A 20898-nucleotide genomic window follows, 5' to 3' on the forward strand; every position below is an offset into this window, starting at 1 on the left:
ATAAATGGTATATGATAGAAGAGTATGCAAGGAGAAAATATGTTGCGCCGACCCCAGGTAACTGGGAGAAGGGCAGGATAATGATGACCCGTGAGCCGTTCGTCGTTTCCATTTTATTGATGAACAGTTAGTTCTATGTCGATGTTATCACTCTTCATTCTTATATGTACAATTCTGAATACTTCCATTCGTGGAGACTAACGCGTGAATACTAGACGCAAATTTTCTATCGACGGATAAAAGGCTATTTGGTTTATGCGTAATTTTTGAAACTTTACAGGGAAGCCAGTTAAAGTTTAAAATCTATATGTATAAAAATGAATTGCTGTTCGTTAGTCTTGCTAAAACTCGAGAACGGCTGGACCGATTTGGCTAATTTTGGTCTTGAATGATTTGTGGAAGTCCAGAGAAGGTTTGAAAGGTGAATAAATATGAAAATGCTCGGAATTAAATAAAAATAACGATTTTCTTTTGTTTCCTTTTGTTTGTTCTAAGTTAATTTTATACAAAAGTTTAAGTCTTTTATTTATCGATTGAGGCACTACGAAGTCTGCCGGGTCACCTAGTTTGGAATAAATATCATAACAAAAAAAATTCTTCAACTATTTGAAAGGGGTAAACATAATTGAAGTTCAATTAAAAATATCGTATTGTTGATGCGAATAATAAATAAAACGGACCTTTAACTACAAGGATAAATGTCACGGCTTAAGCGAGATGTCGACTAAAGGATAAGACGTCCGGTGCATTCGTGTTGAGCGATGCACCGGTGTTCGAATCTAAATAATGAAATACATACTCAATGAATACGTATTTCATTATTGAACCGTACCGTACTCGGTGAAGGAATAGCATCGTGTAATAAAAATCAAACTCGCAAAATTATAATTTGCGTAATTACTAGTGGTAGGACTTCTTGTGAGTCCGCGCGGGTAGGTACCACTGTAGTGAACTGTATGATTAGGATTGGCAAAGAACTTGATAAATAAACTCGCGAGGATTGCACGTATAAAATTTGTATATTTTAGAAATTTTATAATTCGCGTACAATAGCACGGAAAAAAGAGAATGACAAAAACTAAGACATTCCAAAATTCAAAATTCAAATGTAATGTCAAAAACCACAACGACAACAATAAAAAGGTTTTATACCAATTTGTTGGGTTTCCAACAACCACCACCCTGCCTATTTTTGCCGAGCAGTAATGCGTTTCGGTTGGAAGGGCGGGGCAGCCGTTGTAACTATACTGAGACCTTAGAACTGATATCTCAAGGTGGGTGGCGCATTTACGTTGTAGATGTCTATGGGCTCCAGTAACCACTTAACACCAGGTGGGCTGTGAGCTCGTCCACCCATCTAAGGAATAAAAAAAAGGATAATGGACACATTATACCACCATGAAGAAACCGACCGCACGTCGACTTCGATTTTACTTGTGGACTATGAGTTCGTTCACCCACTTAAGCAAAAAAAGAGTTTTACGCACAAATACACGCATCGAATTTCCAATGTCCACAAAGTGCAGGCTTGTGGCTACACAAGGAAATAATTGCAATTTCAACACATAATTTCACGAATGAAGAATTTTTTTCAAATCATCTAATTAAAACTTATAAAACATCTAATAATAGTCTTCACTAATAATAGGTCTGTACAGATGTTTGTACACCTAAAATTCAATTGCAATATGTCGTTATTACTAAACAACCAACTTCATAAAGAACTCCATATAAATACAATGCAATGAATGTTTCACAAACGTTATTTTAGTAATTCAATGTGAGAATTGCGGAACTAATTTACTAAATATGAATCTTTTTACAGCAATTATGTTTCAGTAATTACCTTTTTATTGCTGACATAATTTCTTGGATTTACATAACAATTTAATCTCTTAGCGAATGAAAATAAGTCGCGTATTGAATTTTCATATCAGAAACTACTTCTGATTTTATAGACAAAGGTGAAATTAGTTGTTGTGTGCTTCGTAGACTCATTTACGTTTTATCTCAACGAGAATACTGCCGAGCACCCCGATACATGAGGTCACAACCCTATATTTACTTATGATGACTTCCCTCTCTTGATACAGAAACTTGTTTTACCTGTTTTATCTGCCAGTAGCCTCTGTGTGGGTTATTCTGGCTTCACTATGATGGGCAATTACATGGGGCTCAACCTCTGAAGTCGTCGTGGCCTAAAGGATAAAGCATCCGGTGCATTCATGTCGAGCGATGCAACGGTGTTCGAATCCTGCAGGCGGGTACAAATTTTTCTAATGAAATACGTACCCAACAAATGTTCACGATTGACTTCCACGGTGAAGGAATAAGATCGTGTAATAAAAATCAAACTGAATCAAAATGAATTAATTAATTTAGTTACATATTCTTAATTATGTAATTAAAACAATCAGTCAGACTACACTTTGCATCTCCTCTAACCATTATTGCCGCATTTTTATGAGTTTTTTGTGTTTCTAATAACATTTGTTCGGTTAACAAAAACGACGCGAAGACGAGGTTAACTCGTGTGTTTAAATTAATCACATTTTTATTGCTTAAGCCAACATCCGAATGCAAGCGACCTTCATCAATGTCATTAGCAATACTATTAGTCCGTGAACAATGAAGCACTGAATCTTTTATCGAAAACTATTTTTGATGGAAACATTTAACAAAAACTTTATTATTCTACATTTTATTTTAGACTAGCTGACCCGGCAGGCTTTGTAGTGCCTCAATCGATAAATAAAAAACCTAAACTTTTGTATAAAATAAACTTAAAACAAACAAAAGGAACCCGTCCGACGGGGGACACATCAAAGGAAAAACAAAATTGTTCTTTTTATTCAATTCCGAGCATTTTCATATTTATCTACCTTTTAAACCTTCTCTGGACTTCCACAAACAATTCAAGACCAAAATTAGCCAAATCGGTCCAGCCGTTCTCGAGTTTTAGCGAGACTAACGAACAGCAATTCAATTTTATATATATAGATAAACTTGAGAAATTAATTTCTTTATAACATCATCATTATATTTGAAACATCTGACAGAAGCCCGATATACTAAGTAACAGCGACGAGATAATTCGTGGCATGAATACAGCATGTACTGAATTGTCTGAATTAATACGTAACAATAAAGTAAATAGTGATTCTTCACAATTTATAACAAACTTTATTTCATGTTTATTCCTTTTAAAACATACCAAGTCCATGAGATGGACCGAATGCTCGTCTGCCTACAAGGGCAATTAAAAAAAATACAATGACAGTTAAAGTTTCGACCGAATAGGAGACTCTCTTTAATGATAACTTCAATCAACAATTGTTGTTGTTGATCGAAGAATGATAATGACTTTTGTTTTGCCTCTTAAAGATAAATATTTTCTAATTCACAAAAGAAATCCGTGAAACTAAGAACTTTCAAGATATTCTCCAACAAAATCGCACACGTACCGTAAGATTGACGTACGTAATTTGTTCCACAATAAGGCTTCTATAGTAGTAACATGTGCCGGAAATTTGATCAAGTTATTGGGACATTACGAACGCAATCCGGGCTTTCGATTACGATCCTTTATATGATTACACGCGTCGTATCAACGAGCTTCTTCGATAGATTTGAATTAATGTTAATCATCTCGGATTACCGCAGCTGCTTTCTGTACTATATATCCCATTAGGGACGATATGAGAAATTTTCATCATCACCTTTTTACAATCGGAAAACGTGCCACCAACTACGGTTAATTTTTATAACCTAGAACCACTACGTTCGAAAACAATTCGTTTGCCGATATTATTTCGGCCTCGTGCCGTCTGGCTTTGAAATGAGCTCTCCACTTTGTGTATTATGTTTCATGTCTGCATTTAATACACATTTGAAACACAATATTCTTTTCGTATCAAAATGAAATAAGACGATCGACAGAACTGAATTGCTGTGATAGCAGTAGGTACACAAGTGGATATGGAGCCAAATGGAGTTTTTGAAATTCCATCGACTTATTGTTTGTTTGTGATAAACAGTAAAATTTGAACAGAAAGACCTCAGGTTTGCAACGTAGTGTTTGTACTAAAAAGGCGATAAAAGCGGTGAAGAAAAACACCAACCGAATCCTAAAAATCTAACTTCGATATTATTAAATTATAAATATTATTTTTTAAATCTAACAGCTTTTAAGAGATGGAGTTGTGTGTACCTAACCTATAATATAAAAGTGTATAGATCAAAATCAAAATAACTTCTTAGGACGGTACGCCAAGAAAATTCACGGAAAATAAAAATAATGCCCAGAACATTTTTACTCTTGAGCACCATTTCAATAAGCAGAATTAATGCTCAAAGCTCTACAGAAACTTTTACATTAGTCAGTTGGGCATTGTGCGCGCGTTCAGCTTTCAGCTTCTAGCTATCAAGGACCAAGCTTTCAGCTATCAAGGATAAATTACGCCACATTTTATGATTATTCTTTATGTAATCACCAAACCATGTGTATTAAGATATTAAGGTTCTTTCTATTGGCTAAGCCTTCCGATAACACCAAATTTCACTTTTTCCCTTCCTATTCACTGGTAGCCTACGAGGTTATTCTGGCTACTCACGGACTGGGAGCTGAAGATTGACTGCTGACTAGTCCCGATGCTAATTCGCGTGATTATCTACACTATCTCTTTGTTGTGCATTGTCAAGAGTTATACTATAAACGACTTGATAATTTCTATTATCTAGAACATTCCATAAGATCGACGGTTCCTCATTTCTCACGCTGTGTGTTGGTGTTTCGATTCAAACTAACCAACTATTTCAAGGATAGTAAGTACTAAGGAGTTCTATAGTTTTGAAATGTTATTATATGATTTTGTAAGCATATACACACTGCGGTAATATGTATTTCATGTAATGAAACACCGATGTTTTCCTTGTAACAACATTTACGGCAAGACTAGATATGTGATTAAGTGCAAACTATGCTTCCACCAGCCAGGAAATAAATCACAGACTGCAGTAGTTTACTTAATTGTATAGTACTTAATAAAAATCAAAAACTCGCAAAATTATAATTTGCGTAATTACTGGTGGTAGGACCTCTTGTGAGTCCGTACTGGTAGGTACCACAACCCCACCTATTTCTGCCGTGAAGCAGTAATGCGTTTCGGTTTGAAGGGGCAGCCGTTGTAATTATACTGAACCCTTAGAACTCATATCTCAATTTGGGTGGCGACATTTACTTTACCAGGTACGCTGTGAGCTCGTCCACCCATATAAGCTATAGAAAAAGAAACCTATTGTATTCTTCGTAATTTCATTTTTACGAAACTTCTAGTTAAGTACTTACTACAAAGTACCCACTCTAGCCAGTTATTCTCACCTGACTTCCTTCTCCGTCGTGCTCTCACCCACTGCCTATTTATTCCGCTTGGCCTAACGCGCCTCATCTCCACTAAAATAATTTCTCCCATCAATAGTGTTGCTATAGTCTTGCTATATGGCAATCCGAAAATTGTGTTAATTTTAAAACAATAAGTGAATACGTACTAAACACAATATAACTATTAACACAATATACCTATTGTAATTATTTTACAGTGTTGGATAAGTGAATGACAGACTACAAAATACAAAGCCTAAAACTTCATTATCTAATACTTAGACGAATAATGTGACCTAAAAAAAAAAAAATTATCTTGAAGAATCGACAGCAAAATGTGTGTGAACTTGAAATTCGTGAAAAAATCAACTTATTGTTTGCAATTGTATTGAATTATAATTGTGTTATAAAAAACATTTGATATATAAACAAAAACTGCGGTTTTTGTACATACTTAAGAAATAGATGTCGTTCATGCGTGAAGACGTGTAAACCCTGCATTGTCTGTAGGCCTCTGTGCAAAAACTCCCAGGTCATTGAACATTGACCGTGGTTTTACATTACACCGTGTTGTTTTTTCTACAAAACCTAAGTAGTAAACACAATATCCTGTCAATTGTCTCCTTTCAATAAACATGAAAAAGTTGTATAGTTACCGCGACCAAACAGCAACTTTTTTGGGAAAATAGCTCTTCTGTTACACTTCTCAGTTTCTGGTTAACATCTCAGATCTCATGTCTTCCGCTTTCCGGAGAGAAAAATCTAAATAAAAATCTAATGCCTAATACTCTCAATAACTTAATGGCGAGATCCAAGAAATAATTATTTTTTCTCATATAGTCTGAATCTCATCTACAGAACCTTTTTGTGCTGCAACCGCAATAGATTCCGGTTTCTCGTGCATTTTACACTGTGGGCTTAAAAATAATTTGTTTTATGGTGTCGGGCAGGAAGTTTGAATCCAATTCATCATGTCATATCCGTCATCATTAATCTATAATATGTGATACTATACTATTTTATGATACTGTTAATCCAAAAACCTTGATCGTCATACTTTTATTTCTATAAATATTTTATGATCAGTAAAGTTCAGTAAAGCCCATATTCCAAAACATGGATTAAAAATAATAATCATATTATTTTTTAGCGGCCAACCATAAAAAATTAACATTTCATTTTAAAATGTTTTTTTTCGACATCTTTAAGATTGTAATTATTCTGAGAACATACGCGTTTCCAGTATTATAATCTTGTTAATCTCATTGCAACTAAGTCCTTTTGCTTATTGATTAGTCTTGCTTATTGATTTTCCTGTTATTTTTGAAAAGTTCTTAGAGTTTCGTAGCGTTCAAAAATTTTGGATTCAAGATTGTACGAAATGTTTACGTGAATAGGTATAGAAGACAAAACAGCTAAGTTTCATTTCGAGGCGTCTTTGTTTATCAACCGATTTCTTTTCTCTTTCTTTGCTTGGTTATAGTTCGTACTAATGAATGCATTATAAGTAAAACAATTGTGATTTAAAAACAGTCAAAGCCGTTAAATATACTTTCTATTCTTTTCTATTTCTATTTGTTAATCGATTTTCTCTTTTTTTGGCTTAGTAGCTGTCAAATAGTTTGGTGTTACAAACGAAAAAATTGTAAATATACTATATCTATATATGTTTTTCAAAATGTCGTCAACAAAATATACCTACGTACGTAAACAAATCTGCATCTTGAGTATTCATAGTCGTAACTGGACGAAGTCTAATTTCAATAAATGTCCTCAAACAAATTACACATATTATGCGGTTTATAATTTCCATGTTACTCACGAACCTACCGTACCTACCTGAGACACGCCCACTTATTTGTAGACGTCAATCGATGACGAACTCTTGTGACTTACGTCTTTGCGATACTTATTTAACTCGTTTAACTGTATTCTCCGGCGACCACAAAAGCTCTAAAGTCTTCGTAACATCATCTATCTTCTTCTTCTATATATATAAAAATGAATTGCTGTTCGTTAGTCTCGCTAAAACTCGAGAGCGGCTGGACCGATTTGGCTAATTTTGGTCTTGAATTATTTGTGGAAGTCCAGAGAAGATTTAAAAGGTAGATAAATATGAAAATGCACGGAATTAAATAAAAATAACAATTTTGTTTTCTCTTTGATGTGTCCCCCGTCGGGCGGATTCCTTTTGTTTGTTTTAAGTTAATTTTATACAGTAGTTTAGGTCTTTTATTGATCGATTGAGGCACTACGAAGTCTGCCGGGTCAGCTAGTAAAATATAAAATGATCATATTAATACAATCTCAAGCCGATAAGCCATTTTATCTCGTATTTACGTTCATTCAGTAATACATATATGAGTCGTCTATTATCAAAGGTGGCAATCTGTGCATTTGAACAAGAAAATTTTATTGATATGTCAATACAGATTGATTTGAATATAATCGTCTCCTTCAAAGAATACGGTTCAAAACCTGCATTAAATAAAGGTTAATACTTAACCTGTTATTTATCTAAGATGTCGTTCAGAAGAGTTTTGTGGCTGCCAATGGAATACAAAGTCAATAATTCGTTTTTCTGATTTACCAATAATTGTCCAAAAGTCACATTGCCGGCTTTGATACTAGTCGACTCATATACGGTTCGTGAAAATCGTACGAATTTTATTTCGAATTGCATAAAAATGCAATATGGCTCCAAATACCGGGCAAGGTGAGTTGTGAGTTTTCATGGGTTTTTGCGTGCCCAAATATGTACATATTATGCAAATGCTTTATATGACATATCTTTATAGATTATACTTATGCACCTACTAAATACCATTTATGTAGTGCTAATGGTTTTCCGAGAAGAATGTGACAGGTAAAAATAACGTAATTTATAAATTTACATTTCGATGCCTCCAATGAACACTACGCTAACTCCAAATTCGTAGGTTTACAGGAGGAGCGTTTAAACGAAAAAAGTTGATAAAATCTTTATTATTGCAGATATATTTATGGTTTTTTCTTGTGTAACTAGCTGATTTACTCTTGCTTCGAACCCCATCAATAATGATTTGTAATACTTTTAAAATAGTGAAGCACTTTGCGTGAAAAACGAAAATTTCAAAATTTTGAGTTAAGAGTAGTGTTCATTGGAGGCATCGATTTGTACCGTCGCTTAAAAACGTGACGTCATCAATTCGTATTTTATAGTTTCAATGAACGTTAAATACGAGCGGCCGCTTCAAAGTCCAAAGTCCAAATAGTCGATTGAGACCCAGTGTGGCGTCTACTGACGCATCTAACTTACTATCACCCAGTATATAGTCAAATGTATTAGCTTGATACTTGAGAACATGCCAATTTGAGTAGTCCAACTTCCGTGCACCTTTTCTACTTCTTGATGTGAGCTTATAACGATAAATCTCCAAAAATGAACATCACTCCAAAAATAAACTCACATATTAATATAAATTGTGTTATAATACATACAAATGCGTATTTTTTTGGTCCTTCTTTTTTTGTCCTGGTTAATAACCGAAACGATGGAACCGAATCTAATGTAAAAGTAGTGAACAAAATTCTTCAAGAATCTGAAACCGCGATCAAATGTAGTAGTAATAAACAAGTTTGTTTTGTCAACACTATAATGACAGATTCGTGCTGTCACATTCCCCTATTAATAATTATCTATCCGTGAATCGAAGATTAACATACAACTAGAGGTTTCGCAGTAGTCGAAATTCGACTATAATTGATTGGAATTGTAAGCTTGTACACTATTACGATTGTATTTTATACTTCTATAATCACAAATTTCGCCAAGACTACACTATAAAAAATATTAACAAAGACAAACAGTATTTAATCTATTCTCAATTTGACAACAGACGTCAAGAACAAAAGTTTGACAATAAATAATATGCATGCGTGTGTGCGTCAAATACATGGTATGTAGTGTGTGTAACGTTTTCTTTATTGATTTAATGTATCTTTTATGCATTATTTAAAAAAAAAAACCATTGTGCACTTCTTCTCTATATTCTCTATAAGTGTGGAAAATTTCATACTCCTCCGTCTGCGCAATTTTCGTAAAAAGGGATACAAAGTTTTTGCTTCACGTATTAATATATAGATACTTTGATCTACAATTTAAAATTATCTTGGAATGTTGTTCATCTTAAATTCAAAATTGTGGGTACATTAAATTATTACTACATTTGAAGCTATCTAAAAAAAAACGGTTAATTTAAATATCGAATTGCAATAAAGAAAACGAAAGTTCAGAAATACGAATTAAACAAGTACATACCTACTAACTCACTGTGAGTATTAACGAAATTCACAAACCGCGGATAAATACACTCTTCAATAATCAGAGTGAGGATTATTAATTTAAGTAAATTACCAGAAAACTGTAAAAAAAACAGAGGGTCGGGTACTTTGAAAAAAAATATTCAAAGAAATTAAACCAAAATTATTGAAACGTGTAAACTCCGAGGTCAACGGTAATGAAACCAGATTTTAATATAAAAAGTTAAATGATTTAAATACTAACGTTTACGTCAGAAATAATGTGGGTTTGTCCCATTCTGGTAAAGGAAAAATCATAAAATAAAGACATAGAATAAAATACCTACTAGAGCTTACTTTAACACCAGCATAGTTCATAGACTAAAAGTAAATTAATTGAGATAAAATTTTAAATAAATTATTTTGAATTTGTAATCGATATAATCGTATTTTGTCTCGTCGAGCTGTTAATGGTAACATTTATACGAACGTGCAGATAATAGATACGTAATAATTCAATAACTCCAATGCCCTTGAATTGAGATAATTATGGTCCCTTCTTAAAATACGGCCCAAAAGATCCGAATGAATTCCACTGAGACAAGATTACAATGATGCACAACATTTTTTTTTCTAAGAACTATATTAAAACATAACTGTTTGGCCTCAAACATCAAGGCTTCATTTCAAACCAAGGCAAAATTCTAAGGCCGCAAATGCCTTGACTTGAATCGATATACAGTATCATGCCGATACTTGTAATCTAATCTCTAGTGCTTCATTTCGGTTATTGGTGAATAATTCACTGAAAAATTTGACGAATAAATCATGCACGAATAAGACCACCTTAAGGCCAGTTATAAATTCGTCTATATTCCGTGAACATAAATCTTTCAAACATGGGTGACGAGCGACCCGCTGATACAGTCTTCATGTCATGTCTATTTAATGTGTATCAGCCCGCAGAACAAAATAACAAGAACAAGATACCGTTTTTCGTTCTATTTTTTTTTCTTTTTGGGAAACATTGTTTATAAAATCTACTAAAATCTCAATCTAAATCTATTATTTTGAAAAAAAAAAAAAGAAAATCCGTTTTTTTTTTCTAATGGCAATATGAAATTTGTAATGGCAAATAAAAAAAAAGCTTGCGACAAAATTCACGAGTCACTGAACGATGGGGAATGTGTATACGCCGAGGAGGAATACAGACCAGTGATCTTTGATTCTTACCAAAAAAACGGCACTTTATATACTGGTATTGATACATATTCTTTAGTTTGTGAGAATCAAAATTCAAAATTCAAATGAGAACCAAAAAAGAAAAAAAATTAATAATTGTGTAACGTTGTCGAGATAAGCTGACGTGCTGCGGTGGTAGATTCAGCGAAGCATTGCTTGGGCTTGCTAGGGCTAGTGTTAGCAAATTCTCTAAGCTTGAGCCCATGAGCTCACCCACCTGTCCGGGCGTAGCTGGAATAGCCTCTTAGGCTACCAGCGAATAAGTAGGTAAAAATATAAGAGGAACCCTTAAAAATGAATGCCGCCTCCCTCCTTGAGACATGGTCTCAAAATATCGATTGCAGTGGAATAATGTTTATTTTATCCTTTACTAGGGACCGGTTCTCGCTTCGCTTCGGAAACTGTAATTTATTATTGATTTCTCCACTATTTAATGGATGTTATTATACATATAAACATTTCTCTTCAATCACTCTATCTATTAAAAAAAACCGCATCAAAATCCGTTGCGTAGTTTTAAATATTTAAGCATACATAGGGATATAGGGACTAAGAAAGCGACTTTGTTTTATACTATGCAGGTATGCATCATTACATATTTTAGGGAGCGGATTGGCTCTGCCCCTGTCATCGTTGACGTCCAGAGCGACGATAATCACTCACCATCAGGTAGAGAGTATGATCGTCTGGTTAAACACGCATAAAACGCACGACTTTAGTTCAAACTTAGAGCATGATCTTACTACTGCCTAATGATACTCGTACTATTTTTAAAATCTACAATCCACACTACTTTTACGGCTTAATCTCGATTTGTTACTTTCATTTTAGACTGTCCGTTTCTGTATCTTAATTTTTTCTTAAATTAAAATGTATTTTCTTTTTTTTTTATAAAAGACTGCTGTAACTATAATCTTTGAGTATCCCCAAATAGCACCTTAATCATTCGTGTGATCATGAAAACCGGAAGCAAGGAAGTATTCGAAAAGTAAAAAATAACAAATGAAAAATAATTGCTAGATAAAACCGTTAAAAATGTTCCGATTATGTCTACGATTCGAAAAAACCGATCCGGAAATTCGGTATCTTAATATCCGCCGTCGTAAAACCAAAATTACTGGAATTTAAGTATTTGATGTGGAACAAAACAGCTAAAGTGCCTTTATCGTACGACAATAATACAAAGTTAAAACATCACGCAATACAACAAAAGGTGGTCTTATAGCTAAAAGCCATCGCGAAGAGTTATTGAGTTAATTATAAAATAACGTGGATTGTATAATTCGCATTAAAGAGATGCTAAATGATTCATATTACGTGCTTTGGAAACGTAAATGGGAATAAATTTAACCCTTACCTGCTCATGACATGACGTTTCGTATGAAATATAACTGAGCTCATTAAAATTTTCTGTTGGAAATTTCACCGTAATTTACTGTAAATGGAGCTTGAGCGACATGTTGTGTGAAAAAGTTGTCTTTTACAGTAGGAACGACAGAATTGGCGAGGCGCGATTTTCAAATGTTTTTCTTTTTAATACGCTTTTATTAGCTTCAGACGTATGTATGCTAGTATATTAGTATGTAACGGAATCTTTGAAAATGATTTTAACTCGAAATTTGGTATACTTATTAAGAACCGATGACAATTCAATATAAAAATAAAAAAAAATATATTGAAAAAATTGAAATTAACTAAAAAATTAAAAATAAATAATAGTTTAAAAAAACTAACAAAATACGCTTTTATAGAAAATCCAACAAAAAAAATGAAAATAAATTTTAATAAATTTGAATTAAAAATAGTGTAAGGAAAAATGATTTTATTGTAAAAATAGCGTAGGGTGCGTGGTATCCGTAGTTATAAATACCTATATTATAAGAACAGATATGAGTAGAAGGGTTATTTTGATAATATCCTGAAAAGCACCCCACGCTTTTTTTACAATAAAATCATTTTTTCTTACACCTGTTTGTAATTCAAATTTATTAAAATTGTTAATTGAAAAATTATGGTGGATGTTATTTATTTTCTAGTGTTTTGTTTAGTTTATAACTACAAATTTTTCGACTGCAATTATATGTAGTTTTTTTATCAATACTAAGCTAAATAACAAAAAGTTATGTTATGTTAAAATGGTTAAAAATACTTAGTTTTCAGTTTGCGCATTACGTTTATTCCTAAATCCAGCCTAAATCGGCTTCGAAAACAATGTGTGTACTATTTAAGAGTATTATTTTTAAGTACCATTGCATCTTGTTCGTTAAATCTTTTGTTATTCGTTCTAAAGGGAATTTGACATGTCATTGAACTATACAATATATGCTTCGATCGTCATTGTTGATCGAAGAATACAGACTTGCGTGTAACCATGAACTGAGTATTACATTTGATTGACATTCATAGGAATGAAACACTCTTATTAACTGGAATTGTAATTTTGTCAATTGTTACAATTGCTTATTCTTAAATGATGTTTTTTTTATATATTTTTTATTGCCCTTGTAGGCAGACGAGCATACGGCCCACCTGATGGTAAGTGGTTACCGTCGCCCATGGACTTCAGCAATGCCAGAGGCAGAGCCAAGCCGCTGCATTTGCAAATTTTATTAAAAATCCATCAGTATTTCATCTCTCAGAAAATTATTGGTTTTCCACGAAAATGAAACTTACACCACTATTCACATTACTCTTAAAGTGTTAATTGAAATGAGTTAGGATATATTTGAGGATCAACTGAACTGATTATTTAACAAGTGTCTATTTTTATTTTATTTTGAATTTAAAACATTATGTTCTTTGTCCAAAGTTGAGCATTCTAGTTTCTCAGACTTCTTACAAAATTATATCTGTATTCAATTCAGACAAAACGCAATTACTTTCATTTGAAACACAAATGATCATTTGATACGGTCATATCATTATTTCATGTGTGTACCTCTCTAGACTGGCAAAAGTCATGGTCAGTCGTCGTTACCAATAAACTTTTATAGTCAGTAATTGTTCTTTTAAAAAAAATTTATAATATCTTGCTTCACCAGTCTTTGTTTTTCTGATACATATGCTAAAAAAATTGAAAAACGGACGTTTGAAAAAAATAAAAAAGCATCATAAAGCTGTGATAATTAGTAACTTTTGTACTAAAATAACAACAACGACAGTCAGTAGGTACGGTAGGTTCGTGTGAAGAAATAGCTGCATATAGACATTTCGTCCATTATTACAAACAGTCATTCATTTTTAACCGACCCCAAAAAAGGAGGAGGTTCTCAATTCGACTGTATGTTTTTTTAATGTTTGTTACCTCATAACTTTTGACTGGGTGAATCGATTTTGATGATAATTTTTTTATTAGAAAGCTGACGCTTCCCGTGTGGTTACATTTTAGTTCAGTTCTGATAATGGTATCCATGAGAAAACCATATAAGTCTTAAATTTCCATTAAATACGTGCGCGACAAATAGATGAATAACTCAATATCACGCCAACCGATTTCGATGATTATTGTTTTTAGTGTATATTAATTTGTTTTGGAATATATATTTTTTTCTATTTGAAGTCGGTTTTTGTTAAAGCATGACTATTCACAATTATTACAATATAAATGAAATAACACCTGAGTTTTTCTCAGTTTTCTTCGTCCTTTAACCTTTTTTAAGGCTTCAATGGGCAGGCTAGCCCGCCTCGTGTAAAATGCTCAAATACTTGTCAATTGATGCGACCTTGAGGTCCTTTGAACCAAAACGCATGACTGGTTTGTGCCGGAATGGACGACGCCGCCCTTTTTCGAGTAGGCTCTTAGAGTCCGTTCACACATGGTCTCCGTTTTACTGGTCCGTTTTGTCGAATACGCTTTTTTTCATCGATGGAACATGTAGTTGTATGAGCGACTTCACATATGGTACAGTATTCAGTAAAAAAAAAACGGTCCGGTAAATTATGACATTCCGTTTTGTCTTTTTTTTTCCCACCTATGCTGATAGCCTTGAGAGGCTATTTCAGCTTCACCCTAATGTGTGTAGGTGAGCTCGCGGGGCTCAAACCGGAGAGTTGCTAACACTGACCCTAGCAAGAGCAGTGCTTCGCAGAATCTACCGCCGGATCGGAAACGCGATCCACTGAGAAGATCCGGCGAGAAGCTCAGTGGGCTGTGTCTATGGGTTAATTCGCTCGTCGAGCCCTTCGTCGCAAGCGACGGGTTCGACGAGGACGGTGACCGGCCGTTTTGTCATCGAATACTGTATGAACGGAATGCGTATCCGTCATGTTTCCGTGCAATTTTACCGGATAGAAACTGTGAGGGGGTGAGGGGGCCGGCGGGCGGTGCAGCTTGACAAACAAGTTTCATCCCGGTAGAACAGAGGCGGTATACTACGAATTTGCTTGTGAACATCGTATCCAGTAATGACGGATACGTTGAACGTTATACGGTGCCTATGTTTGAACAAAGCATAATTTTTTGTCGTATCCGCTAAAACGGGTACCGTATACACGGCGACGATGTGTGAACGGGCTCTTAATCACGTCTTTTTACGACTCCAATGGCTGAAGGCTATTCGAGTACCCAGCGTGAGTAAGCGATACCCGGCTTACTAAAAATATATTACCGCATCAACTTTACTAATCTGGTAGACTATACCAAAAATTTCATTCATTCATTCTTGAGTAGGCAGACGCATATTTCTTACCTACGTTGTTGGTTGTAGTTACAAGCCTACCCGCTAACCGGTGGCCGGAACCAAAGGGGATCACAGCGTGGATGCCACCTCGGAGAACATGAGATCAAAGTCTTATCATGAGATCAGTACGATCAGTAGGGGCGCTATTTAAATCCTATACATTTTTTCTCGATAGCGATACAAATACTTTATCGATAGTCATTCGTGCTGGTCCCTCGTCTCTTTATAAAAGTATACAGGCTGTCCCAAATTGGAACCCTTTATTATTTGATGACTAAAATAAAAATGATAATTTTGCGATATTAAATTTTACGATATTCTTACGTTCAAAGAATTTTGTGTCATTCTCACCTACTCATTCATATACAGTAGGAATTTAAGTAGCAGTCGAAGTCCAGTAGGTAAACCGGAAACAAAGGTACATAAGATGGCTACACTCATTCATATAAACTTGACTTGAATCACAGTGATGATGCATACGAATTTATCCAAGGCCGGGCCATACTGACGGACAACGTTAATATCCATCGCCATTAACAATGCGCTGAGTATTCCGATATTAAAATAAAATTGGCGCTAATGTTCCTTAATGGAATTTTAAGATGGGAGTTGATGTTGCTACACTGTACCTAAGTTTTTTTTGTTTTATTGCTTAAATGTGTGGACGAGCTCACAGCCCTCCTGTTGTTAAGTGGTTACTGGACATCTACAACGTAAATGCGCCACACACCTTGAGATATAGTTCTAAGGTCTCAGTATAGTCACAACGGCTGCACCACCCTTCAAACCGAAACGCATTACTGCTTCACGGCAGAAATAGGCGGGACGGTGCTGTCTGTTTTCTCTTTCTGTTTGCAGAACTTTTTTTTATTATCTTCTCATTAGATCACTGCCTAATCGACTCCGCCTAACAAACACGTGTGACTGCGTCGTATTCGCGATCCACAATGGCTTCTGTAAATGTAATGTATTTATGGGAACAATTCGAGTCTCGAGTCTCATTGACGTGCCAAAAAATACTTCAATCGAAGTTAACTCCTAACGCTGAACGAAAATGTGAATGTTATTGTCCAATCATTCTCAAATTGACAAAATATTATTAAGTATATGATGTACGCGCTCGAAAATAAAAAAAACCTGTTTAAGTGACATTGCCACAATTTTTTATTTATTTTAAAGGGTATTCGATGACATTGTCTATGGAATATAAAGTAAAATGACCGCTGAGACTCCGCTGTGGGCGGTGTATTCTGGTAGACTAATTTTGTATGACAACTTCACATAAATGGGGCTCAATTACACGAAGAGCGCGAGTTATGTTGGCCTTCAGGGCGGCAATAGACTGTGAGTTGTCTGCATAGACTAGAGATTTCGCGTAGCCTTCGAATTTCTCATCCAATAATAGTAATATTTCCCATTCTGTGTGGGAAGTGGCGCCGTCCCGTTGGAACCATATGTTTATGAGATCCATACCATCTATCCTAGGGCCACAAAAAGTTTGTTAGTTAAATAAGGGGCGATGATATCGCCGGACAAGCGTGTAGCGTTCCATGGTGAAATGTCACGACTAAGTATGTGTTCATGCCAAATTTGACAGCTATCATTTTACCAAGATGGCCGCTATGGGCTGTCAAAGTTCGAGCATTGAAAAACCCTATACTTCTTGAAGTCACTGATCTTTCTTATCTTTCTCATGTCTATCACTTCTACGAATTTAAACTTGCGTGCCAGCCACTTATAACGCGGAATTCATGACGACATTTAGTAGAAGCCAATAAAAACATATTTCACGTGTTTTTTTTATTTATTTTACCAATGTACTGGCACGACGCCCAGAATACAGTGGTGATTAACCGTAAAATGTTCGCTCTCAAGATATCGTTATGTTTTACTAACTCATTCATGGCCAATAAATGTTACTGATTATACTGATACTCTCCAAAATGATATAGAAGCATTTTTTTTTGTCCGGAAAGAAATCGCCGGACTTCCGCCCTCCACTGGGGATGGAGGGCGGGGCATGTCAGAGTCGAACTGACTAAAACCTCCTGTCGCTCAACAACCAACGTCCAAACCTCGCATGAGACAGAACTCATGAAGAGGCAGAGGGGGGAAAGTGAAGCGTTTAGTGCGGAGCACATCTCTCCCATCACCCTCCCCCTCGGGACGCCGGACCGGCGGTCGTCGGCGCCACGACCACCAGCCCTCTCGGTCGGCAGGCTATCCGAAGCCCGCCTAGATGGCGCCGGTTAGAGTGAGCTATCCTACGGAATACCCCGCTGGACCAGAACCAGCGTTTCGAGGATAGCCGGCCTTCCATCACCCGGATGCTCTTGCGTAAAACGCGTGCAGAGCAGCTTGCACGTCGTCTTCTTAGGCCCCCCTCGCCGGTCCCCAGACCGACATGTGAGGGGGACCCGAAACACTTAGAGGGCCAGGGCTTGGGCGACATCCGCCTCCCTGGCCCCCGCTGGACGGCGGCGGGATTGTGCGTCTCTCACGCGCCCCGCCGCCTCCTTCTGCGCGATGGTGCACTCGCAGAAGTCGAGCATCGCCTTCCACGAGTCGTCGTCGCCGAGCATCGATGCCACAACACTCGGCAACGACAAGTCGTTTCCTGTTTTTGCGACGAGGACACCGCTACCCCTACCCCCTCCGCTACCCTCCTATGCGGGGCAGGCAACGAGCGTGTGCTCCGCCGTGTCCAAGTCGCAACCACAATGGTGGCACTCTGCCGTCGGCTCGGCTCCGATCCGGTGCAGGAACTCATCGAAGCAACCATGCCCAGTGAGCACCTGCGTGAGCCGGAAAGTGAGGCGTCCTCTGTCACGATTCACCCAATCCACAAGGACCGGGCGAATCGCCTCGACGGTCCTACGACCGGCCGAAGGATCAGCCAGCCGTCTGGACCATGACTCCAGCAGAAGCTTAAATTAAATTGGCAAAATGGATGTGCCACGGCTTATAACATAAACCTTGATGATTCTATATCGTCCAACAACTAAACAGAATTGAACACACGACCTTCTTAAAATATTATCACTAATTCTTTGTCTTCCATAATTTATTATCCTGCCATTACCCGACTTAGTTTACCCGATTCAGTTTTTAAATAATTCTTCTTCTTAGTCGCATACTTCATTACTGAAGGTCGTGTCCCTGAAAGGCCTTCGTGGCGCTTTTTACCGTCTGCTTCCGTTTCGTTCGGTTTTCGGCTTCTCTCGGGGCGGTCGCAACAGAGTCCGGTGAGCGCAGTTACCTGATCTGACCAACGGTTTGGCGGCCGACCGGCGGGTCTTTTCACTTCTACCTTGCCCACTACAGCCAAATTTTTAAGGTTGACTGGTGGTCGCCGAGCAAAGTGACCAAAGTAAGCAAGATCCTTTTGGTAGCAAATCGTAGACAATCTTGTTTCTATGCGAAGTTGCTCGAGGACAGATTTGTTTGTTCTCTTGGCGGTCCACGGTATGCGGAGCATTCTTCGCCAACCTCTCGAACGCTTCTATTTTTTCCGCTCTGTTGCGCGATCGTCCACGACTCTGCACTATAGAGAAAAATTGTGAAAACTAACGTCCGGACTAGTCTCATCTTAGTAGCATTAGAGGAGATTTCTCTATCGTACCAAATACGCGTAAGCTTGTACATCGCAGCTTTGACCATTCGAGTCCTTCTCTTGATCGTCCGTTCGCTTCCTCCCTGGTCAGTAAGTAGAGATCCGAGGTAAATAAACTCGCCAACAAATTCTACGTTCGAGAGTTCGCCCGTCCTAATGAGTTGACTGGCCCTATCAATAAGCATGACTTTCGATAATAATTATGAATATGATAATAATAATTAAATAATTATGACTAGGTTAAGTGTTGTTGACATGGCTAATAGAAAATCGCACGGGTAGACGCCTGCACCCACGCAAGGTTTATGTCTCGATTGTGTAGTATAACGATTAGGTAGGAATCCTTCAAATCGAAACATATTGCTGCTTCAGGGCGGAAATATGCAGGCTGGTGATTTGACCTGTGCGGACTCACAAGATGTCCAACAATAAATTATTAATTATCATCTCGAAAGTCATTCGTAAGCATATGTTGACTACATTTTTTAATTAGTAAAATTGGTACCCGCCCGCAGGATTTGTACACGATTTGCGAACGTCTTAACCCTTAGAACACGACGACTTCTTCGAGTGCTCACTTAAGCCCTTTAATAATAACTAGTTTATGTGAGGTTCTATTGTATTTTGACACTTGTTCATAATATCACATTTTCCAAACGCACAGTTATTTTTTTTATTTTTTTTATTGCTTAGATAGGTGGACGAGCTCACAGCCCACCTAGTGTTAAGTGGTTACTGGAGCCCATAGACATCTAGGACGTAAATGCGCCACCCACCTTGAGAAATCAGTTCTAAGGTCTCAGTATAGTTACAACGGCTACCCCGCCCTCCAAACCGAAATGCATTACTGCTTCACGGCAGAAATAGGCAGGGTGGTGGTACCTACCCGCGCGGACTCACAAGAGGTCTTACCACCAGTAAATTAGTCAGTAATTAGGCTTATGTTACAAGCCAAATTTTTTACTAGTTGTTATTTATTGTGTATATCTACTTTATCTATTCTTCTGTATGTCTTCTTTTTTAGCTCATAATGTGTATTGTGTGCCTAATAAATAAATTAGTATATACTTGCATTATTACCAGGGCTTACTTAATACCTGTTTACAAATCTAAATACAAGCCTATTATTTTAAATCAGCGCGTACCTACATAATATCTAATATTAATTATACATCACACGTTTTTCCACAGAGCTACCATCAACATGCACGTAATAATATAACGGGCAAACAATAATTATGATTATCTTGCATCGAATACAATGCATTTGCTTCCTGAGTCAACGTATCTGTTATCTTTTTAGGTCATAGAAGTCGGCGTTTGCGCTATTGTTTCTTTATTGAATTCATAGTTTATTGCTAGCGATATTTTATATTAATATTTATCGGGGCATTTGCACTACATGTTTAAATCTAATCTAATAATTTAGTATTTAATAAGCAGAAATAATGAAACGATTCGAGCATTATTTTCATTTTCTAATACAAAAAAATGAAGAAAGGTACGCGTTTTCGTTTCATTCATTTGTTAATTAAGATTGAGGCGTACCTTTTTCGTTGTAGTTGTCACATTACGAAAGGCAAAGTACCATCAACAACAGGTGGCATGGTAGTTGAATTTAAAAAAGGGGTGTTTCTTTTACGCATTCAAAATACAGTCACAGCGAAACGTGGCCCGGGTTCTATAGTAGCTTACAAAGTCAA

General features: G+C 36.4%; 2 protein-coding genes across 4 annotated transcripts in view; both read left to right on the top strand.

Annotated features, from left to right (window-relative positions):
* Window positions 1–20898, top strand: part of DnaJ-21 (dnaJ homolog subfamily C member 8-like) — a 302329-nt gene that overhangs the window by 253745 nt on the left and 27686 nt on the right. The gene's annotated exons all lie outside the window — the stretch shown is intronic.
* Window positions 1–20898, top strand: part of LOC101737439 (uncharacterized) — a 232867-nt gene that overhangs the window by 95265 nt on the left and 116704 nt on the right. The gene's annotated exons all lie outside the window — the stretch shown is intronic.

The sequence above is a fragment of the Bombyx mori genome, chromosome 9 (genome assembly GCF_030269925.1).
Source record: "Bombyx mori chromosome 9, ASM3026992v2".
NCBI classification, from domain to species: Eukaryota; Metazoa; Arthropoda; class Insecta; order Lepidoptera; family Bombycidae; genus Bombyx; species Bombyx mori.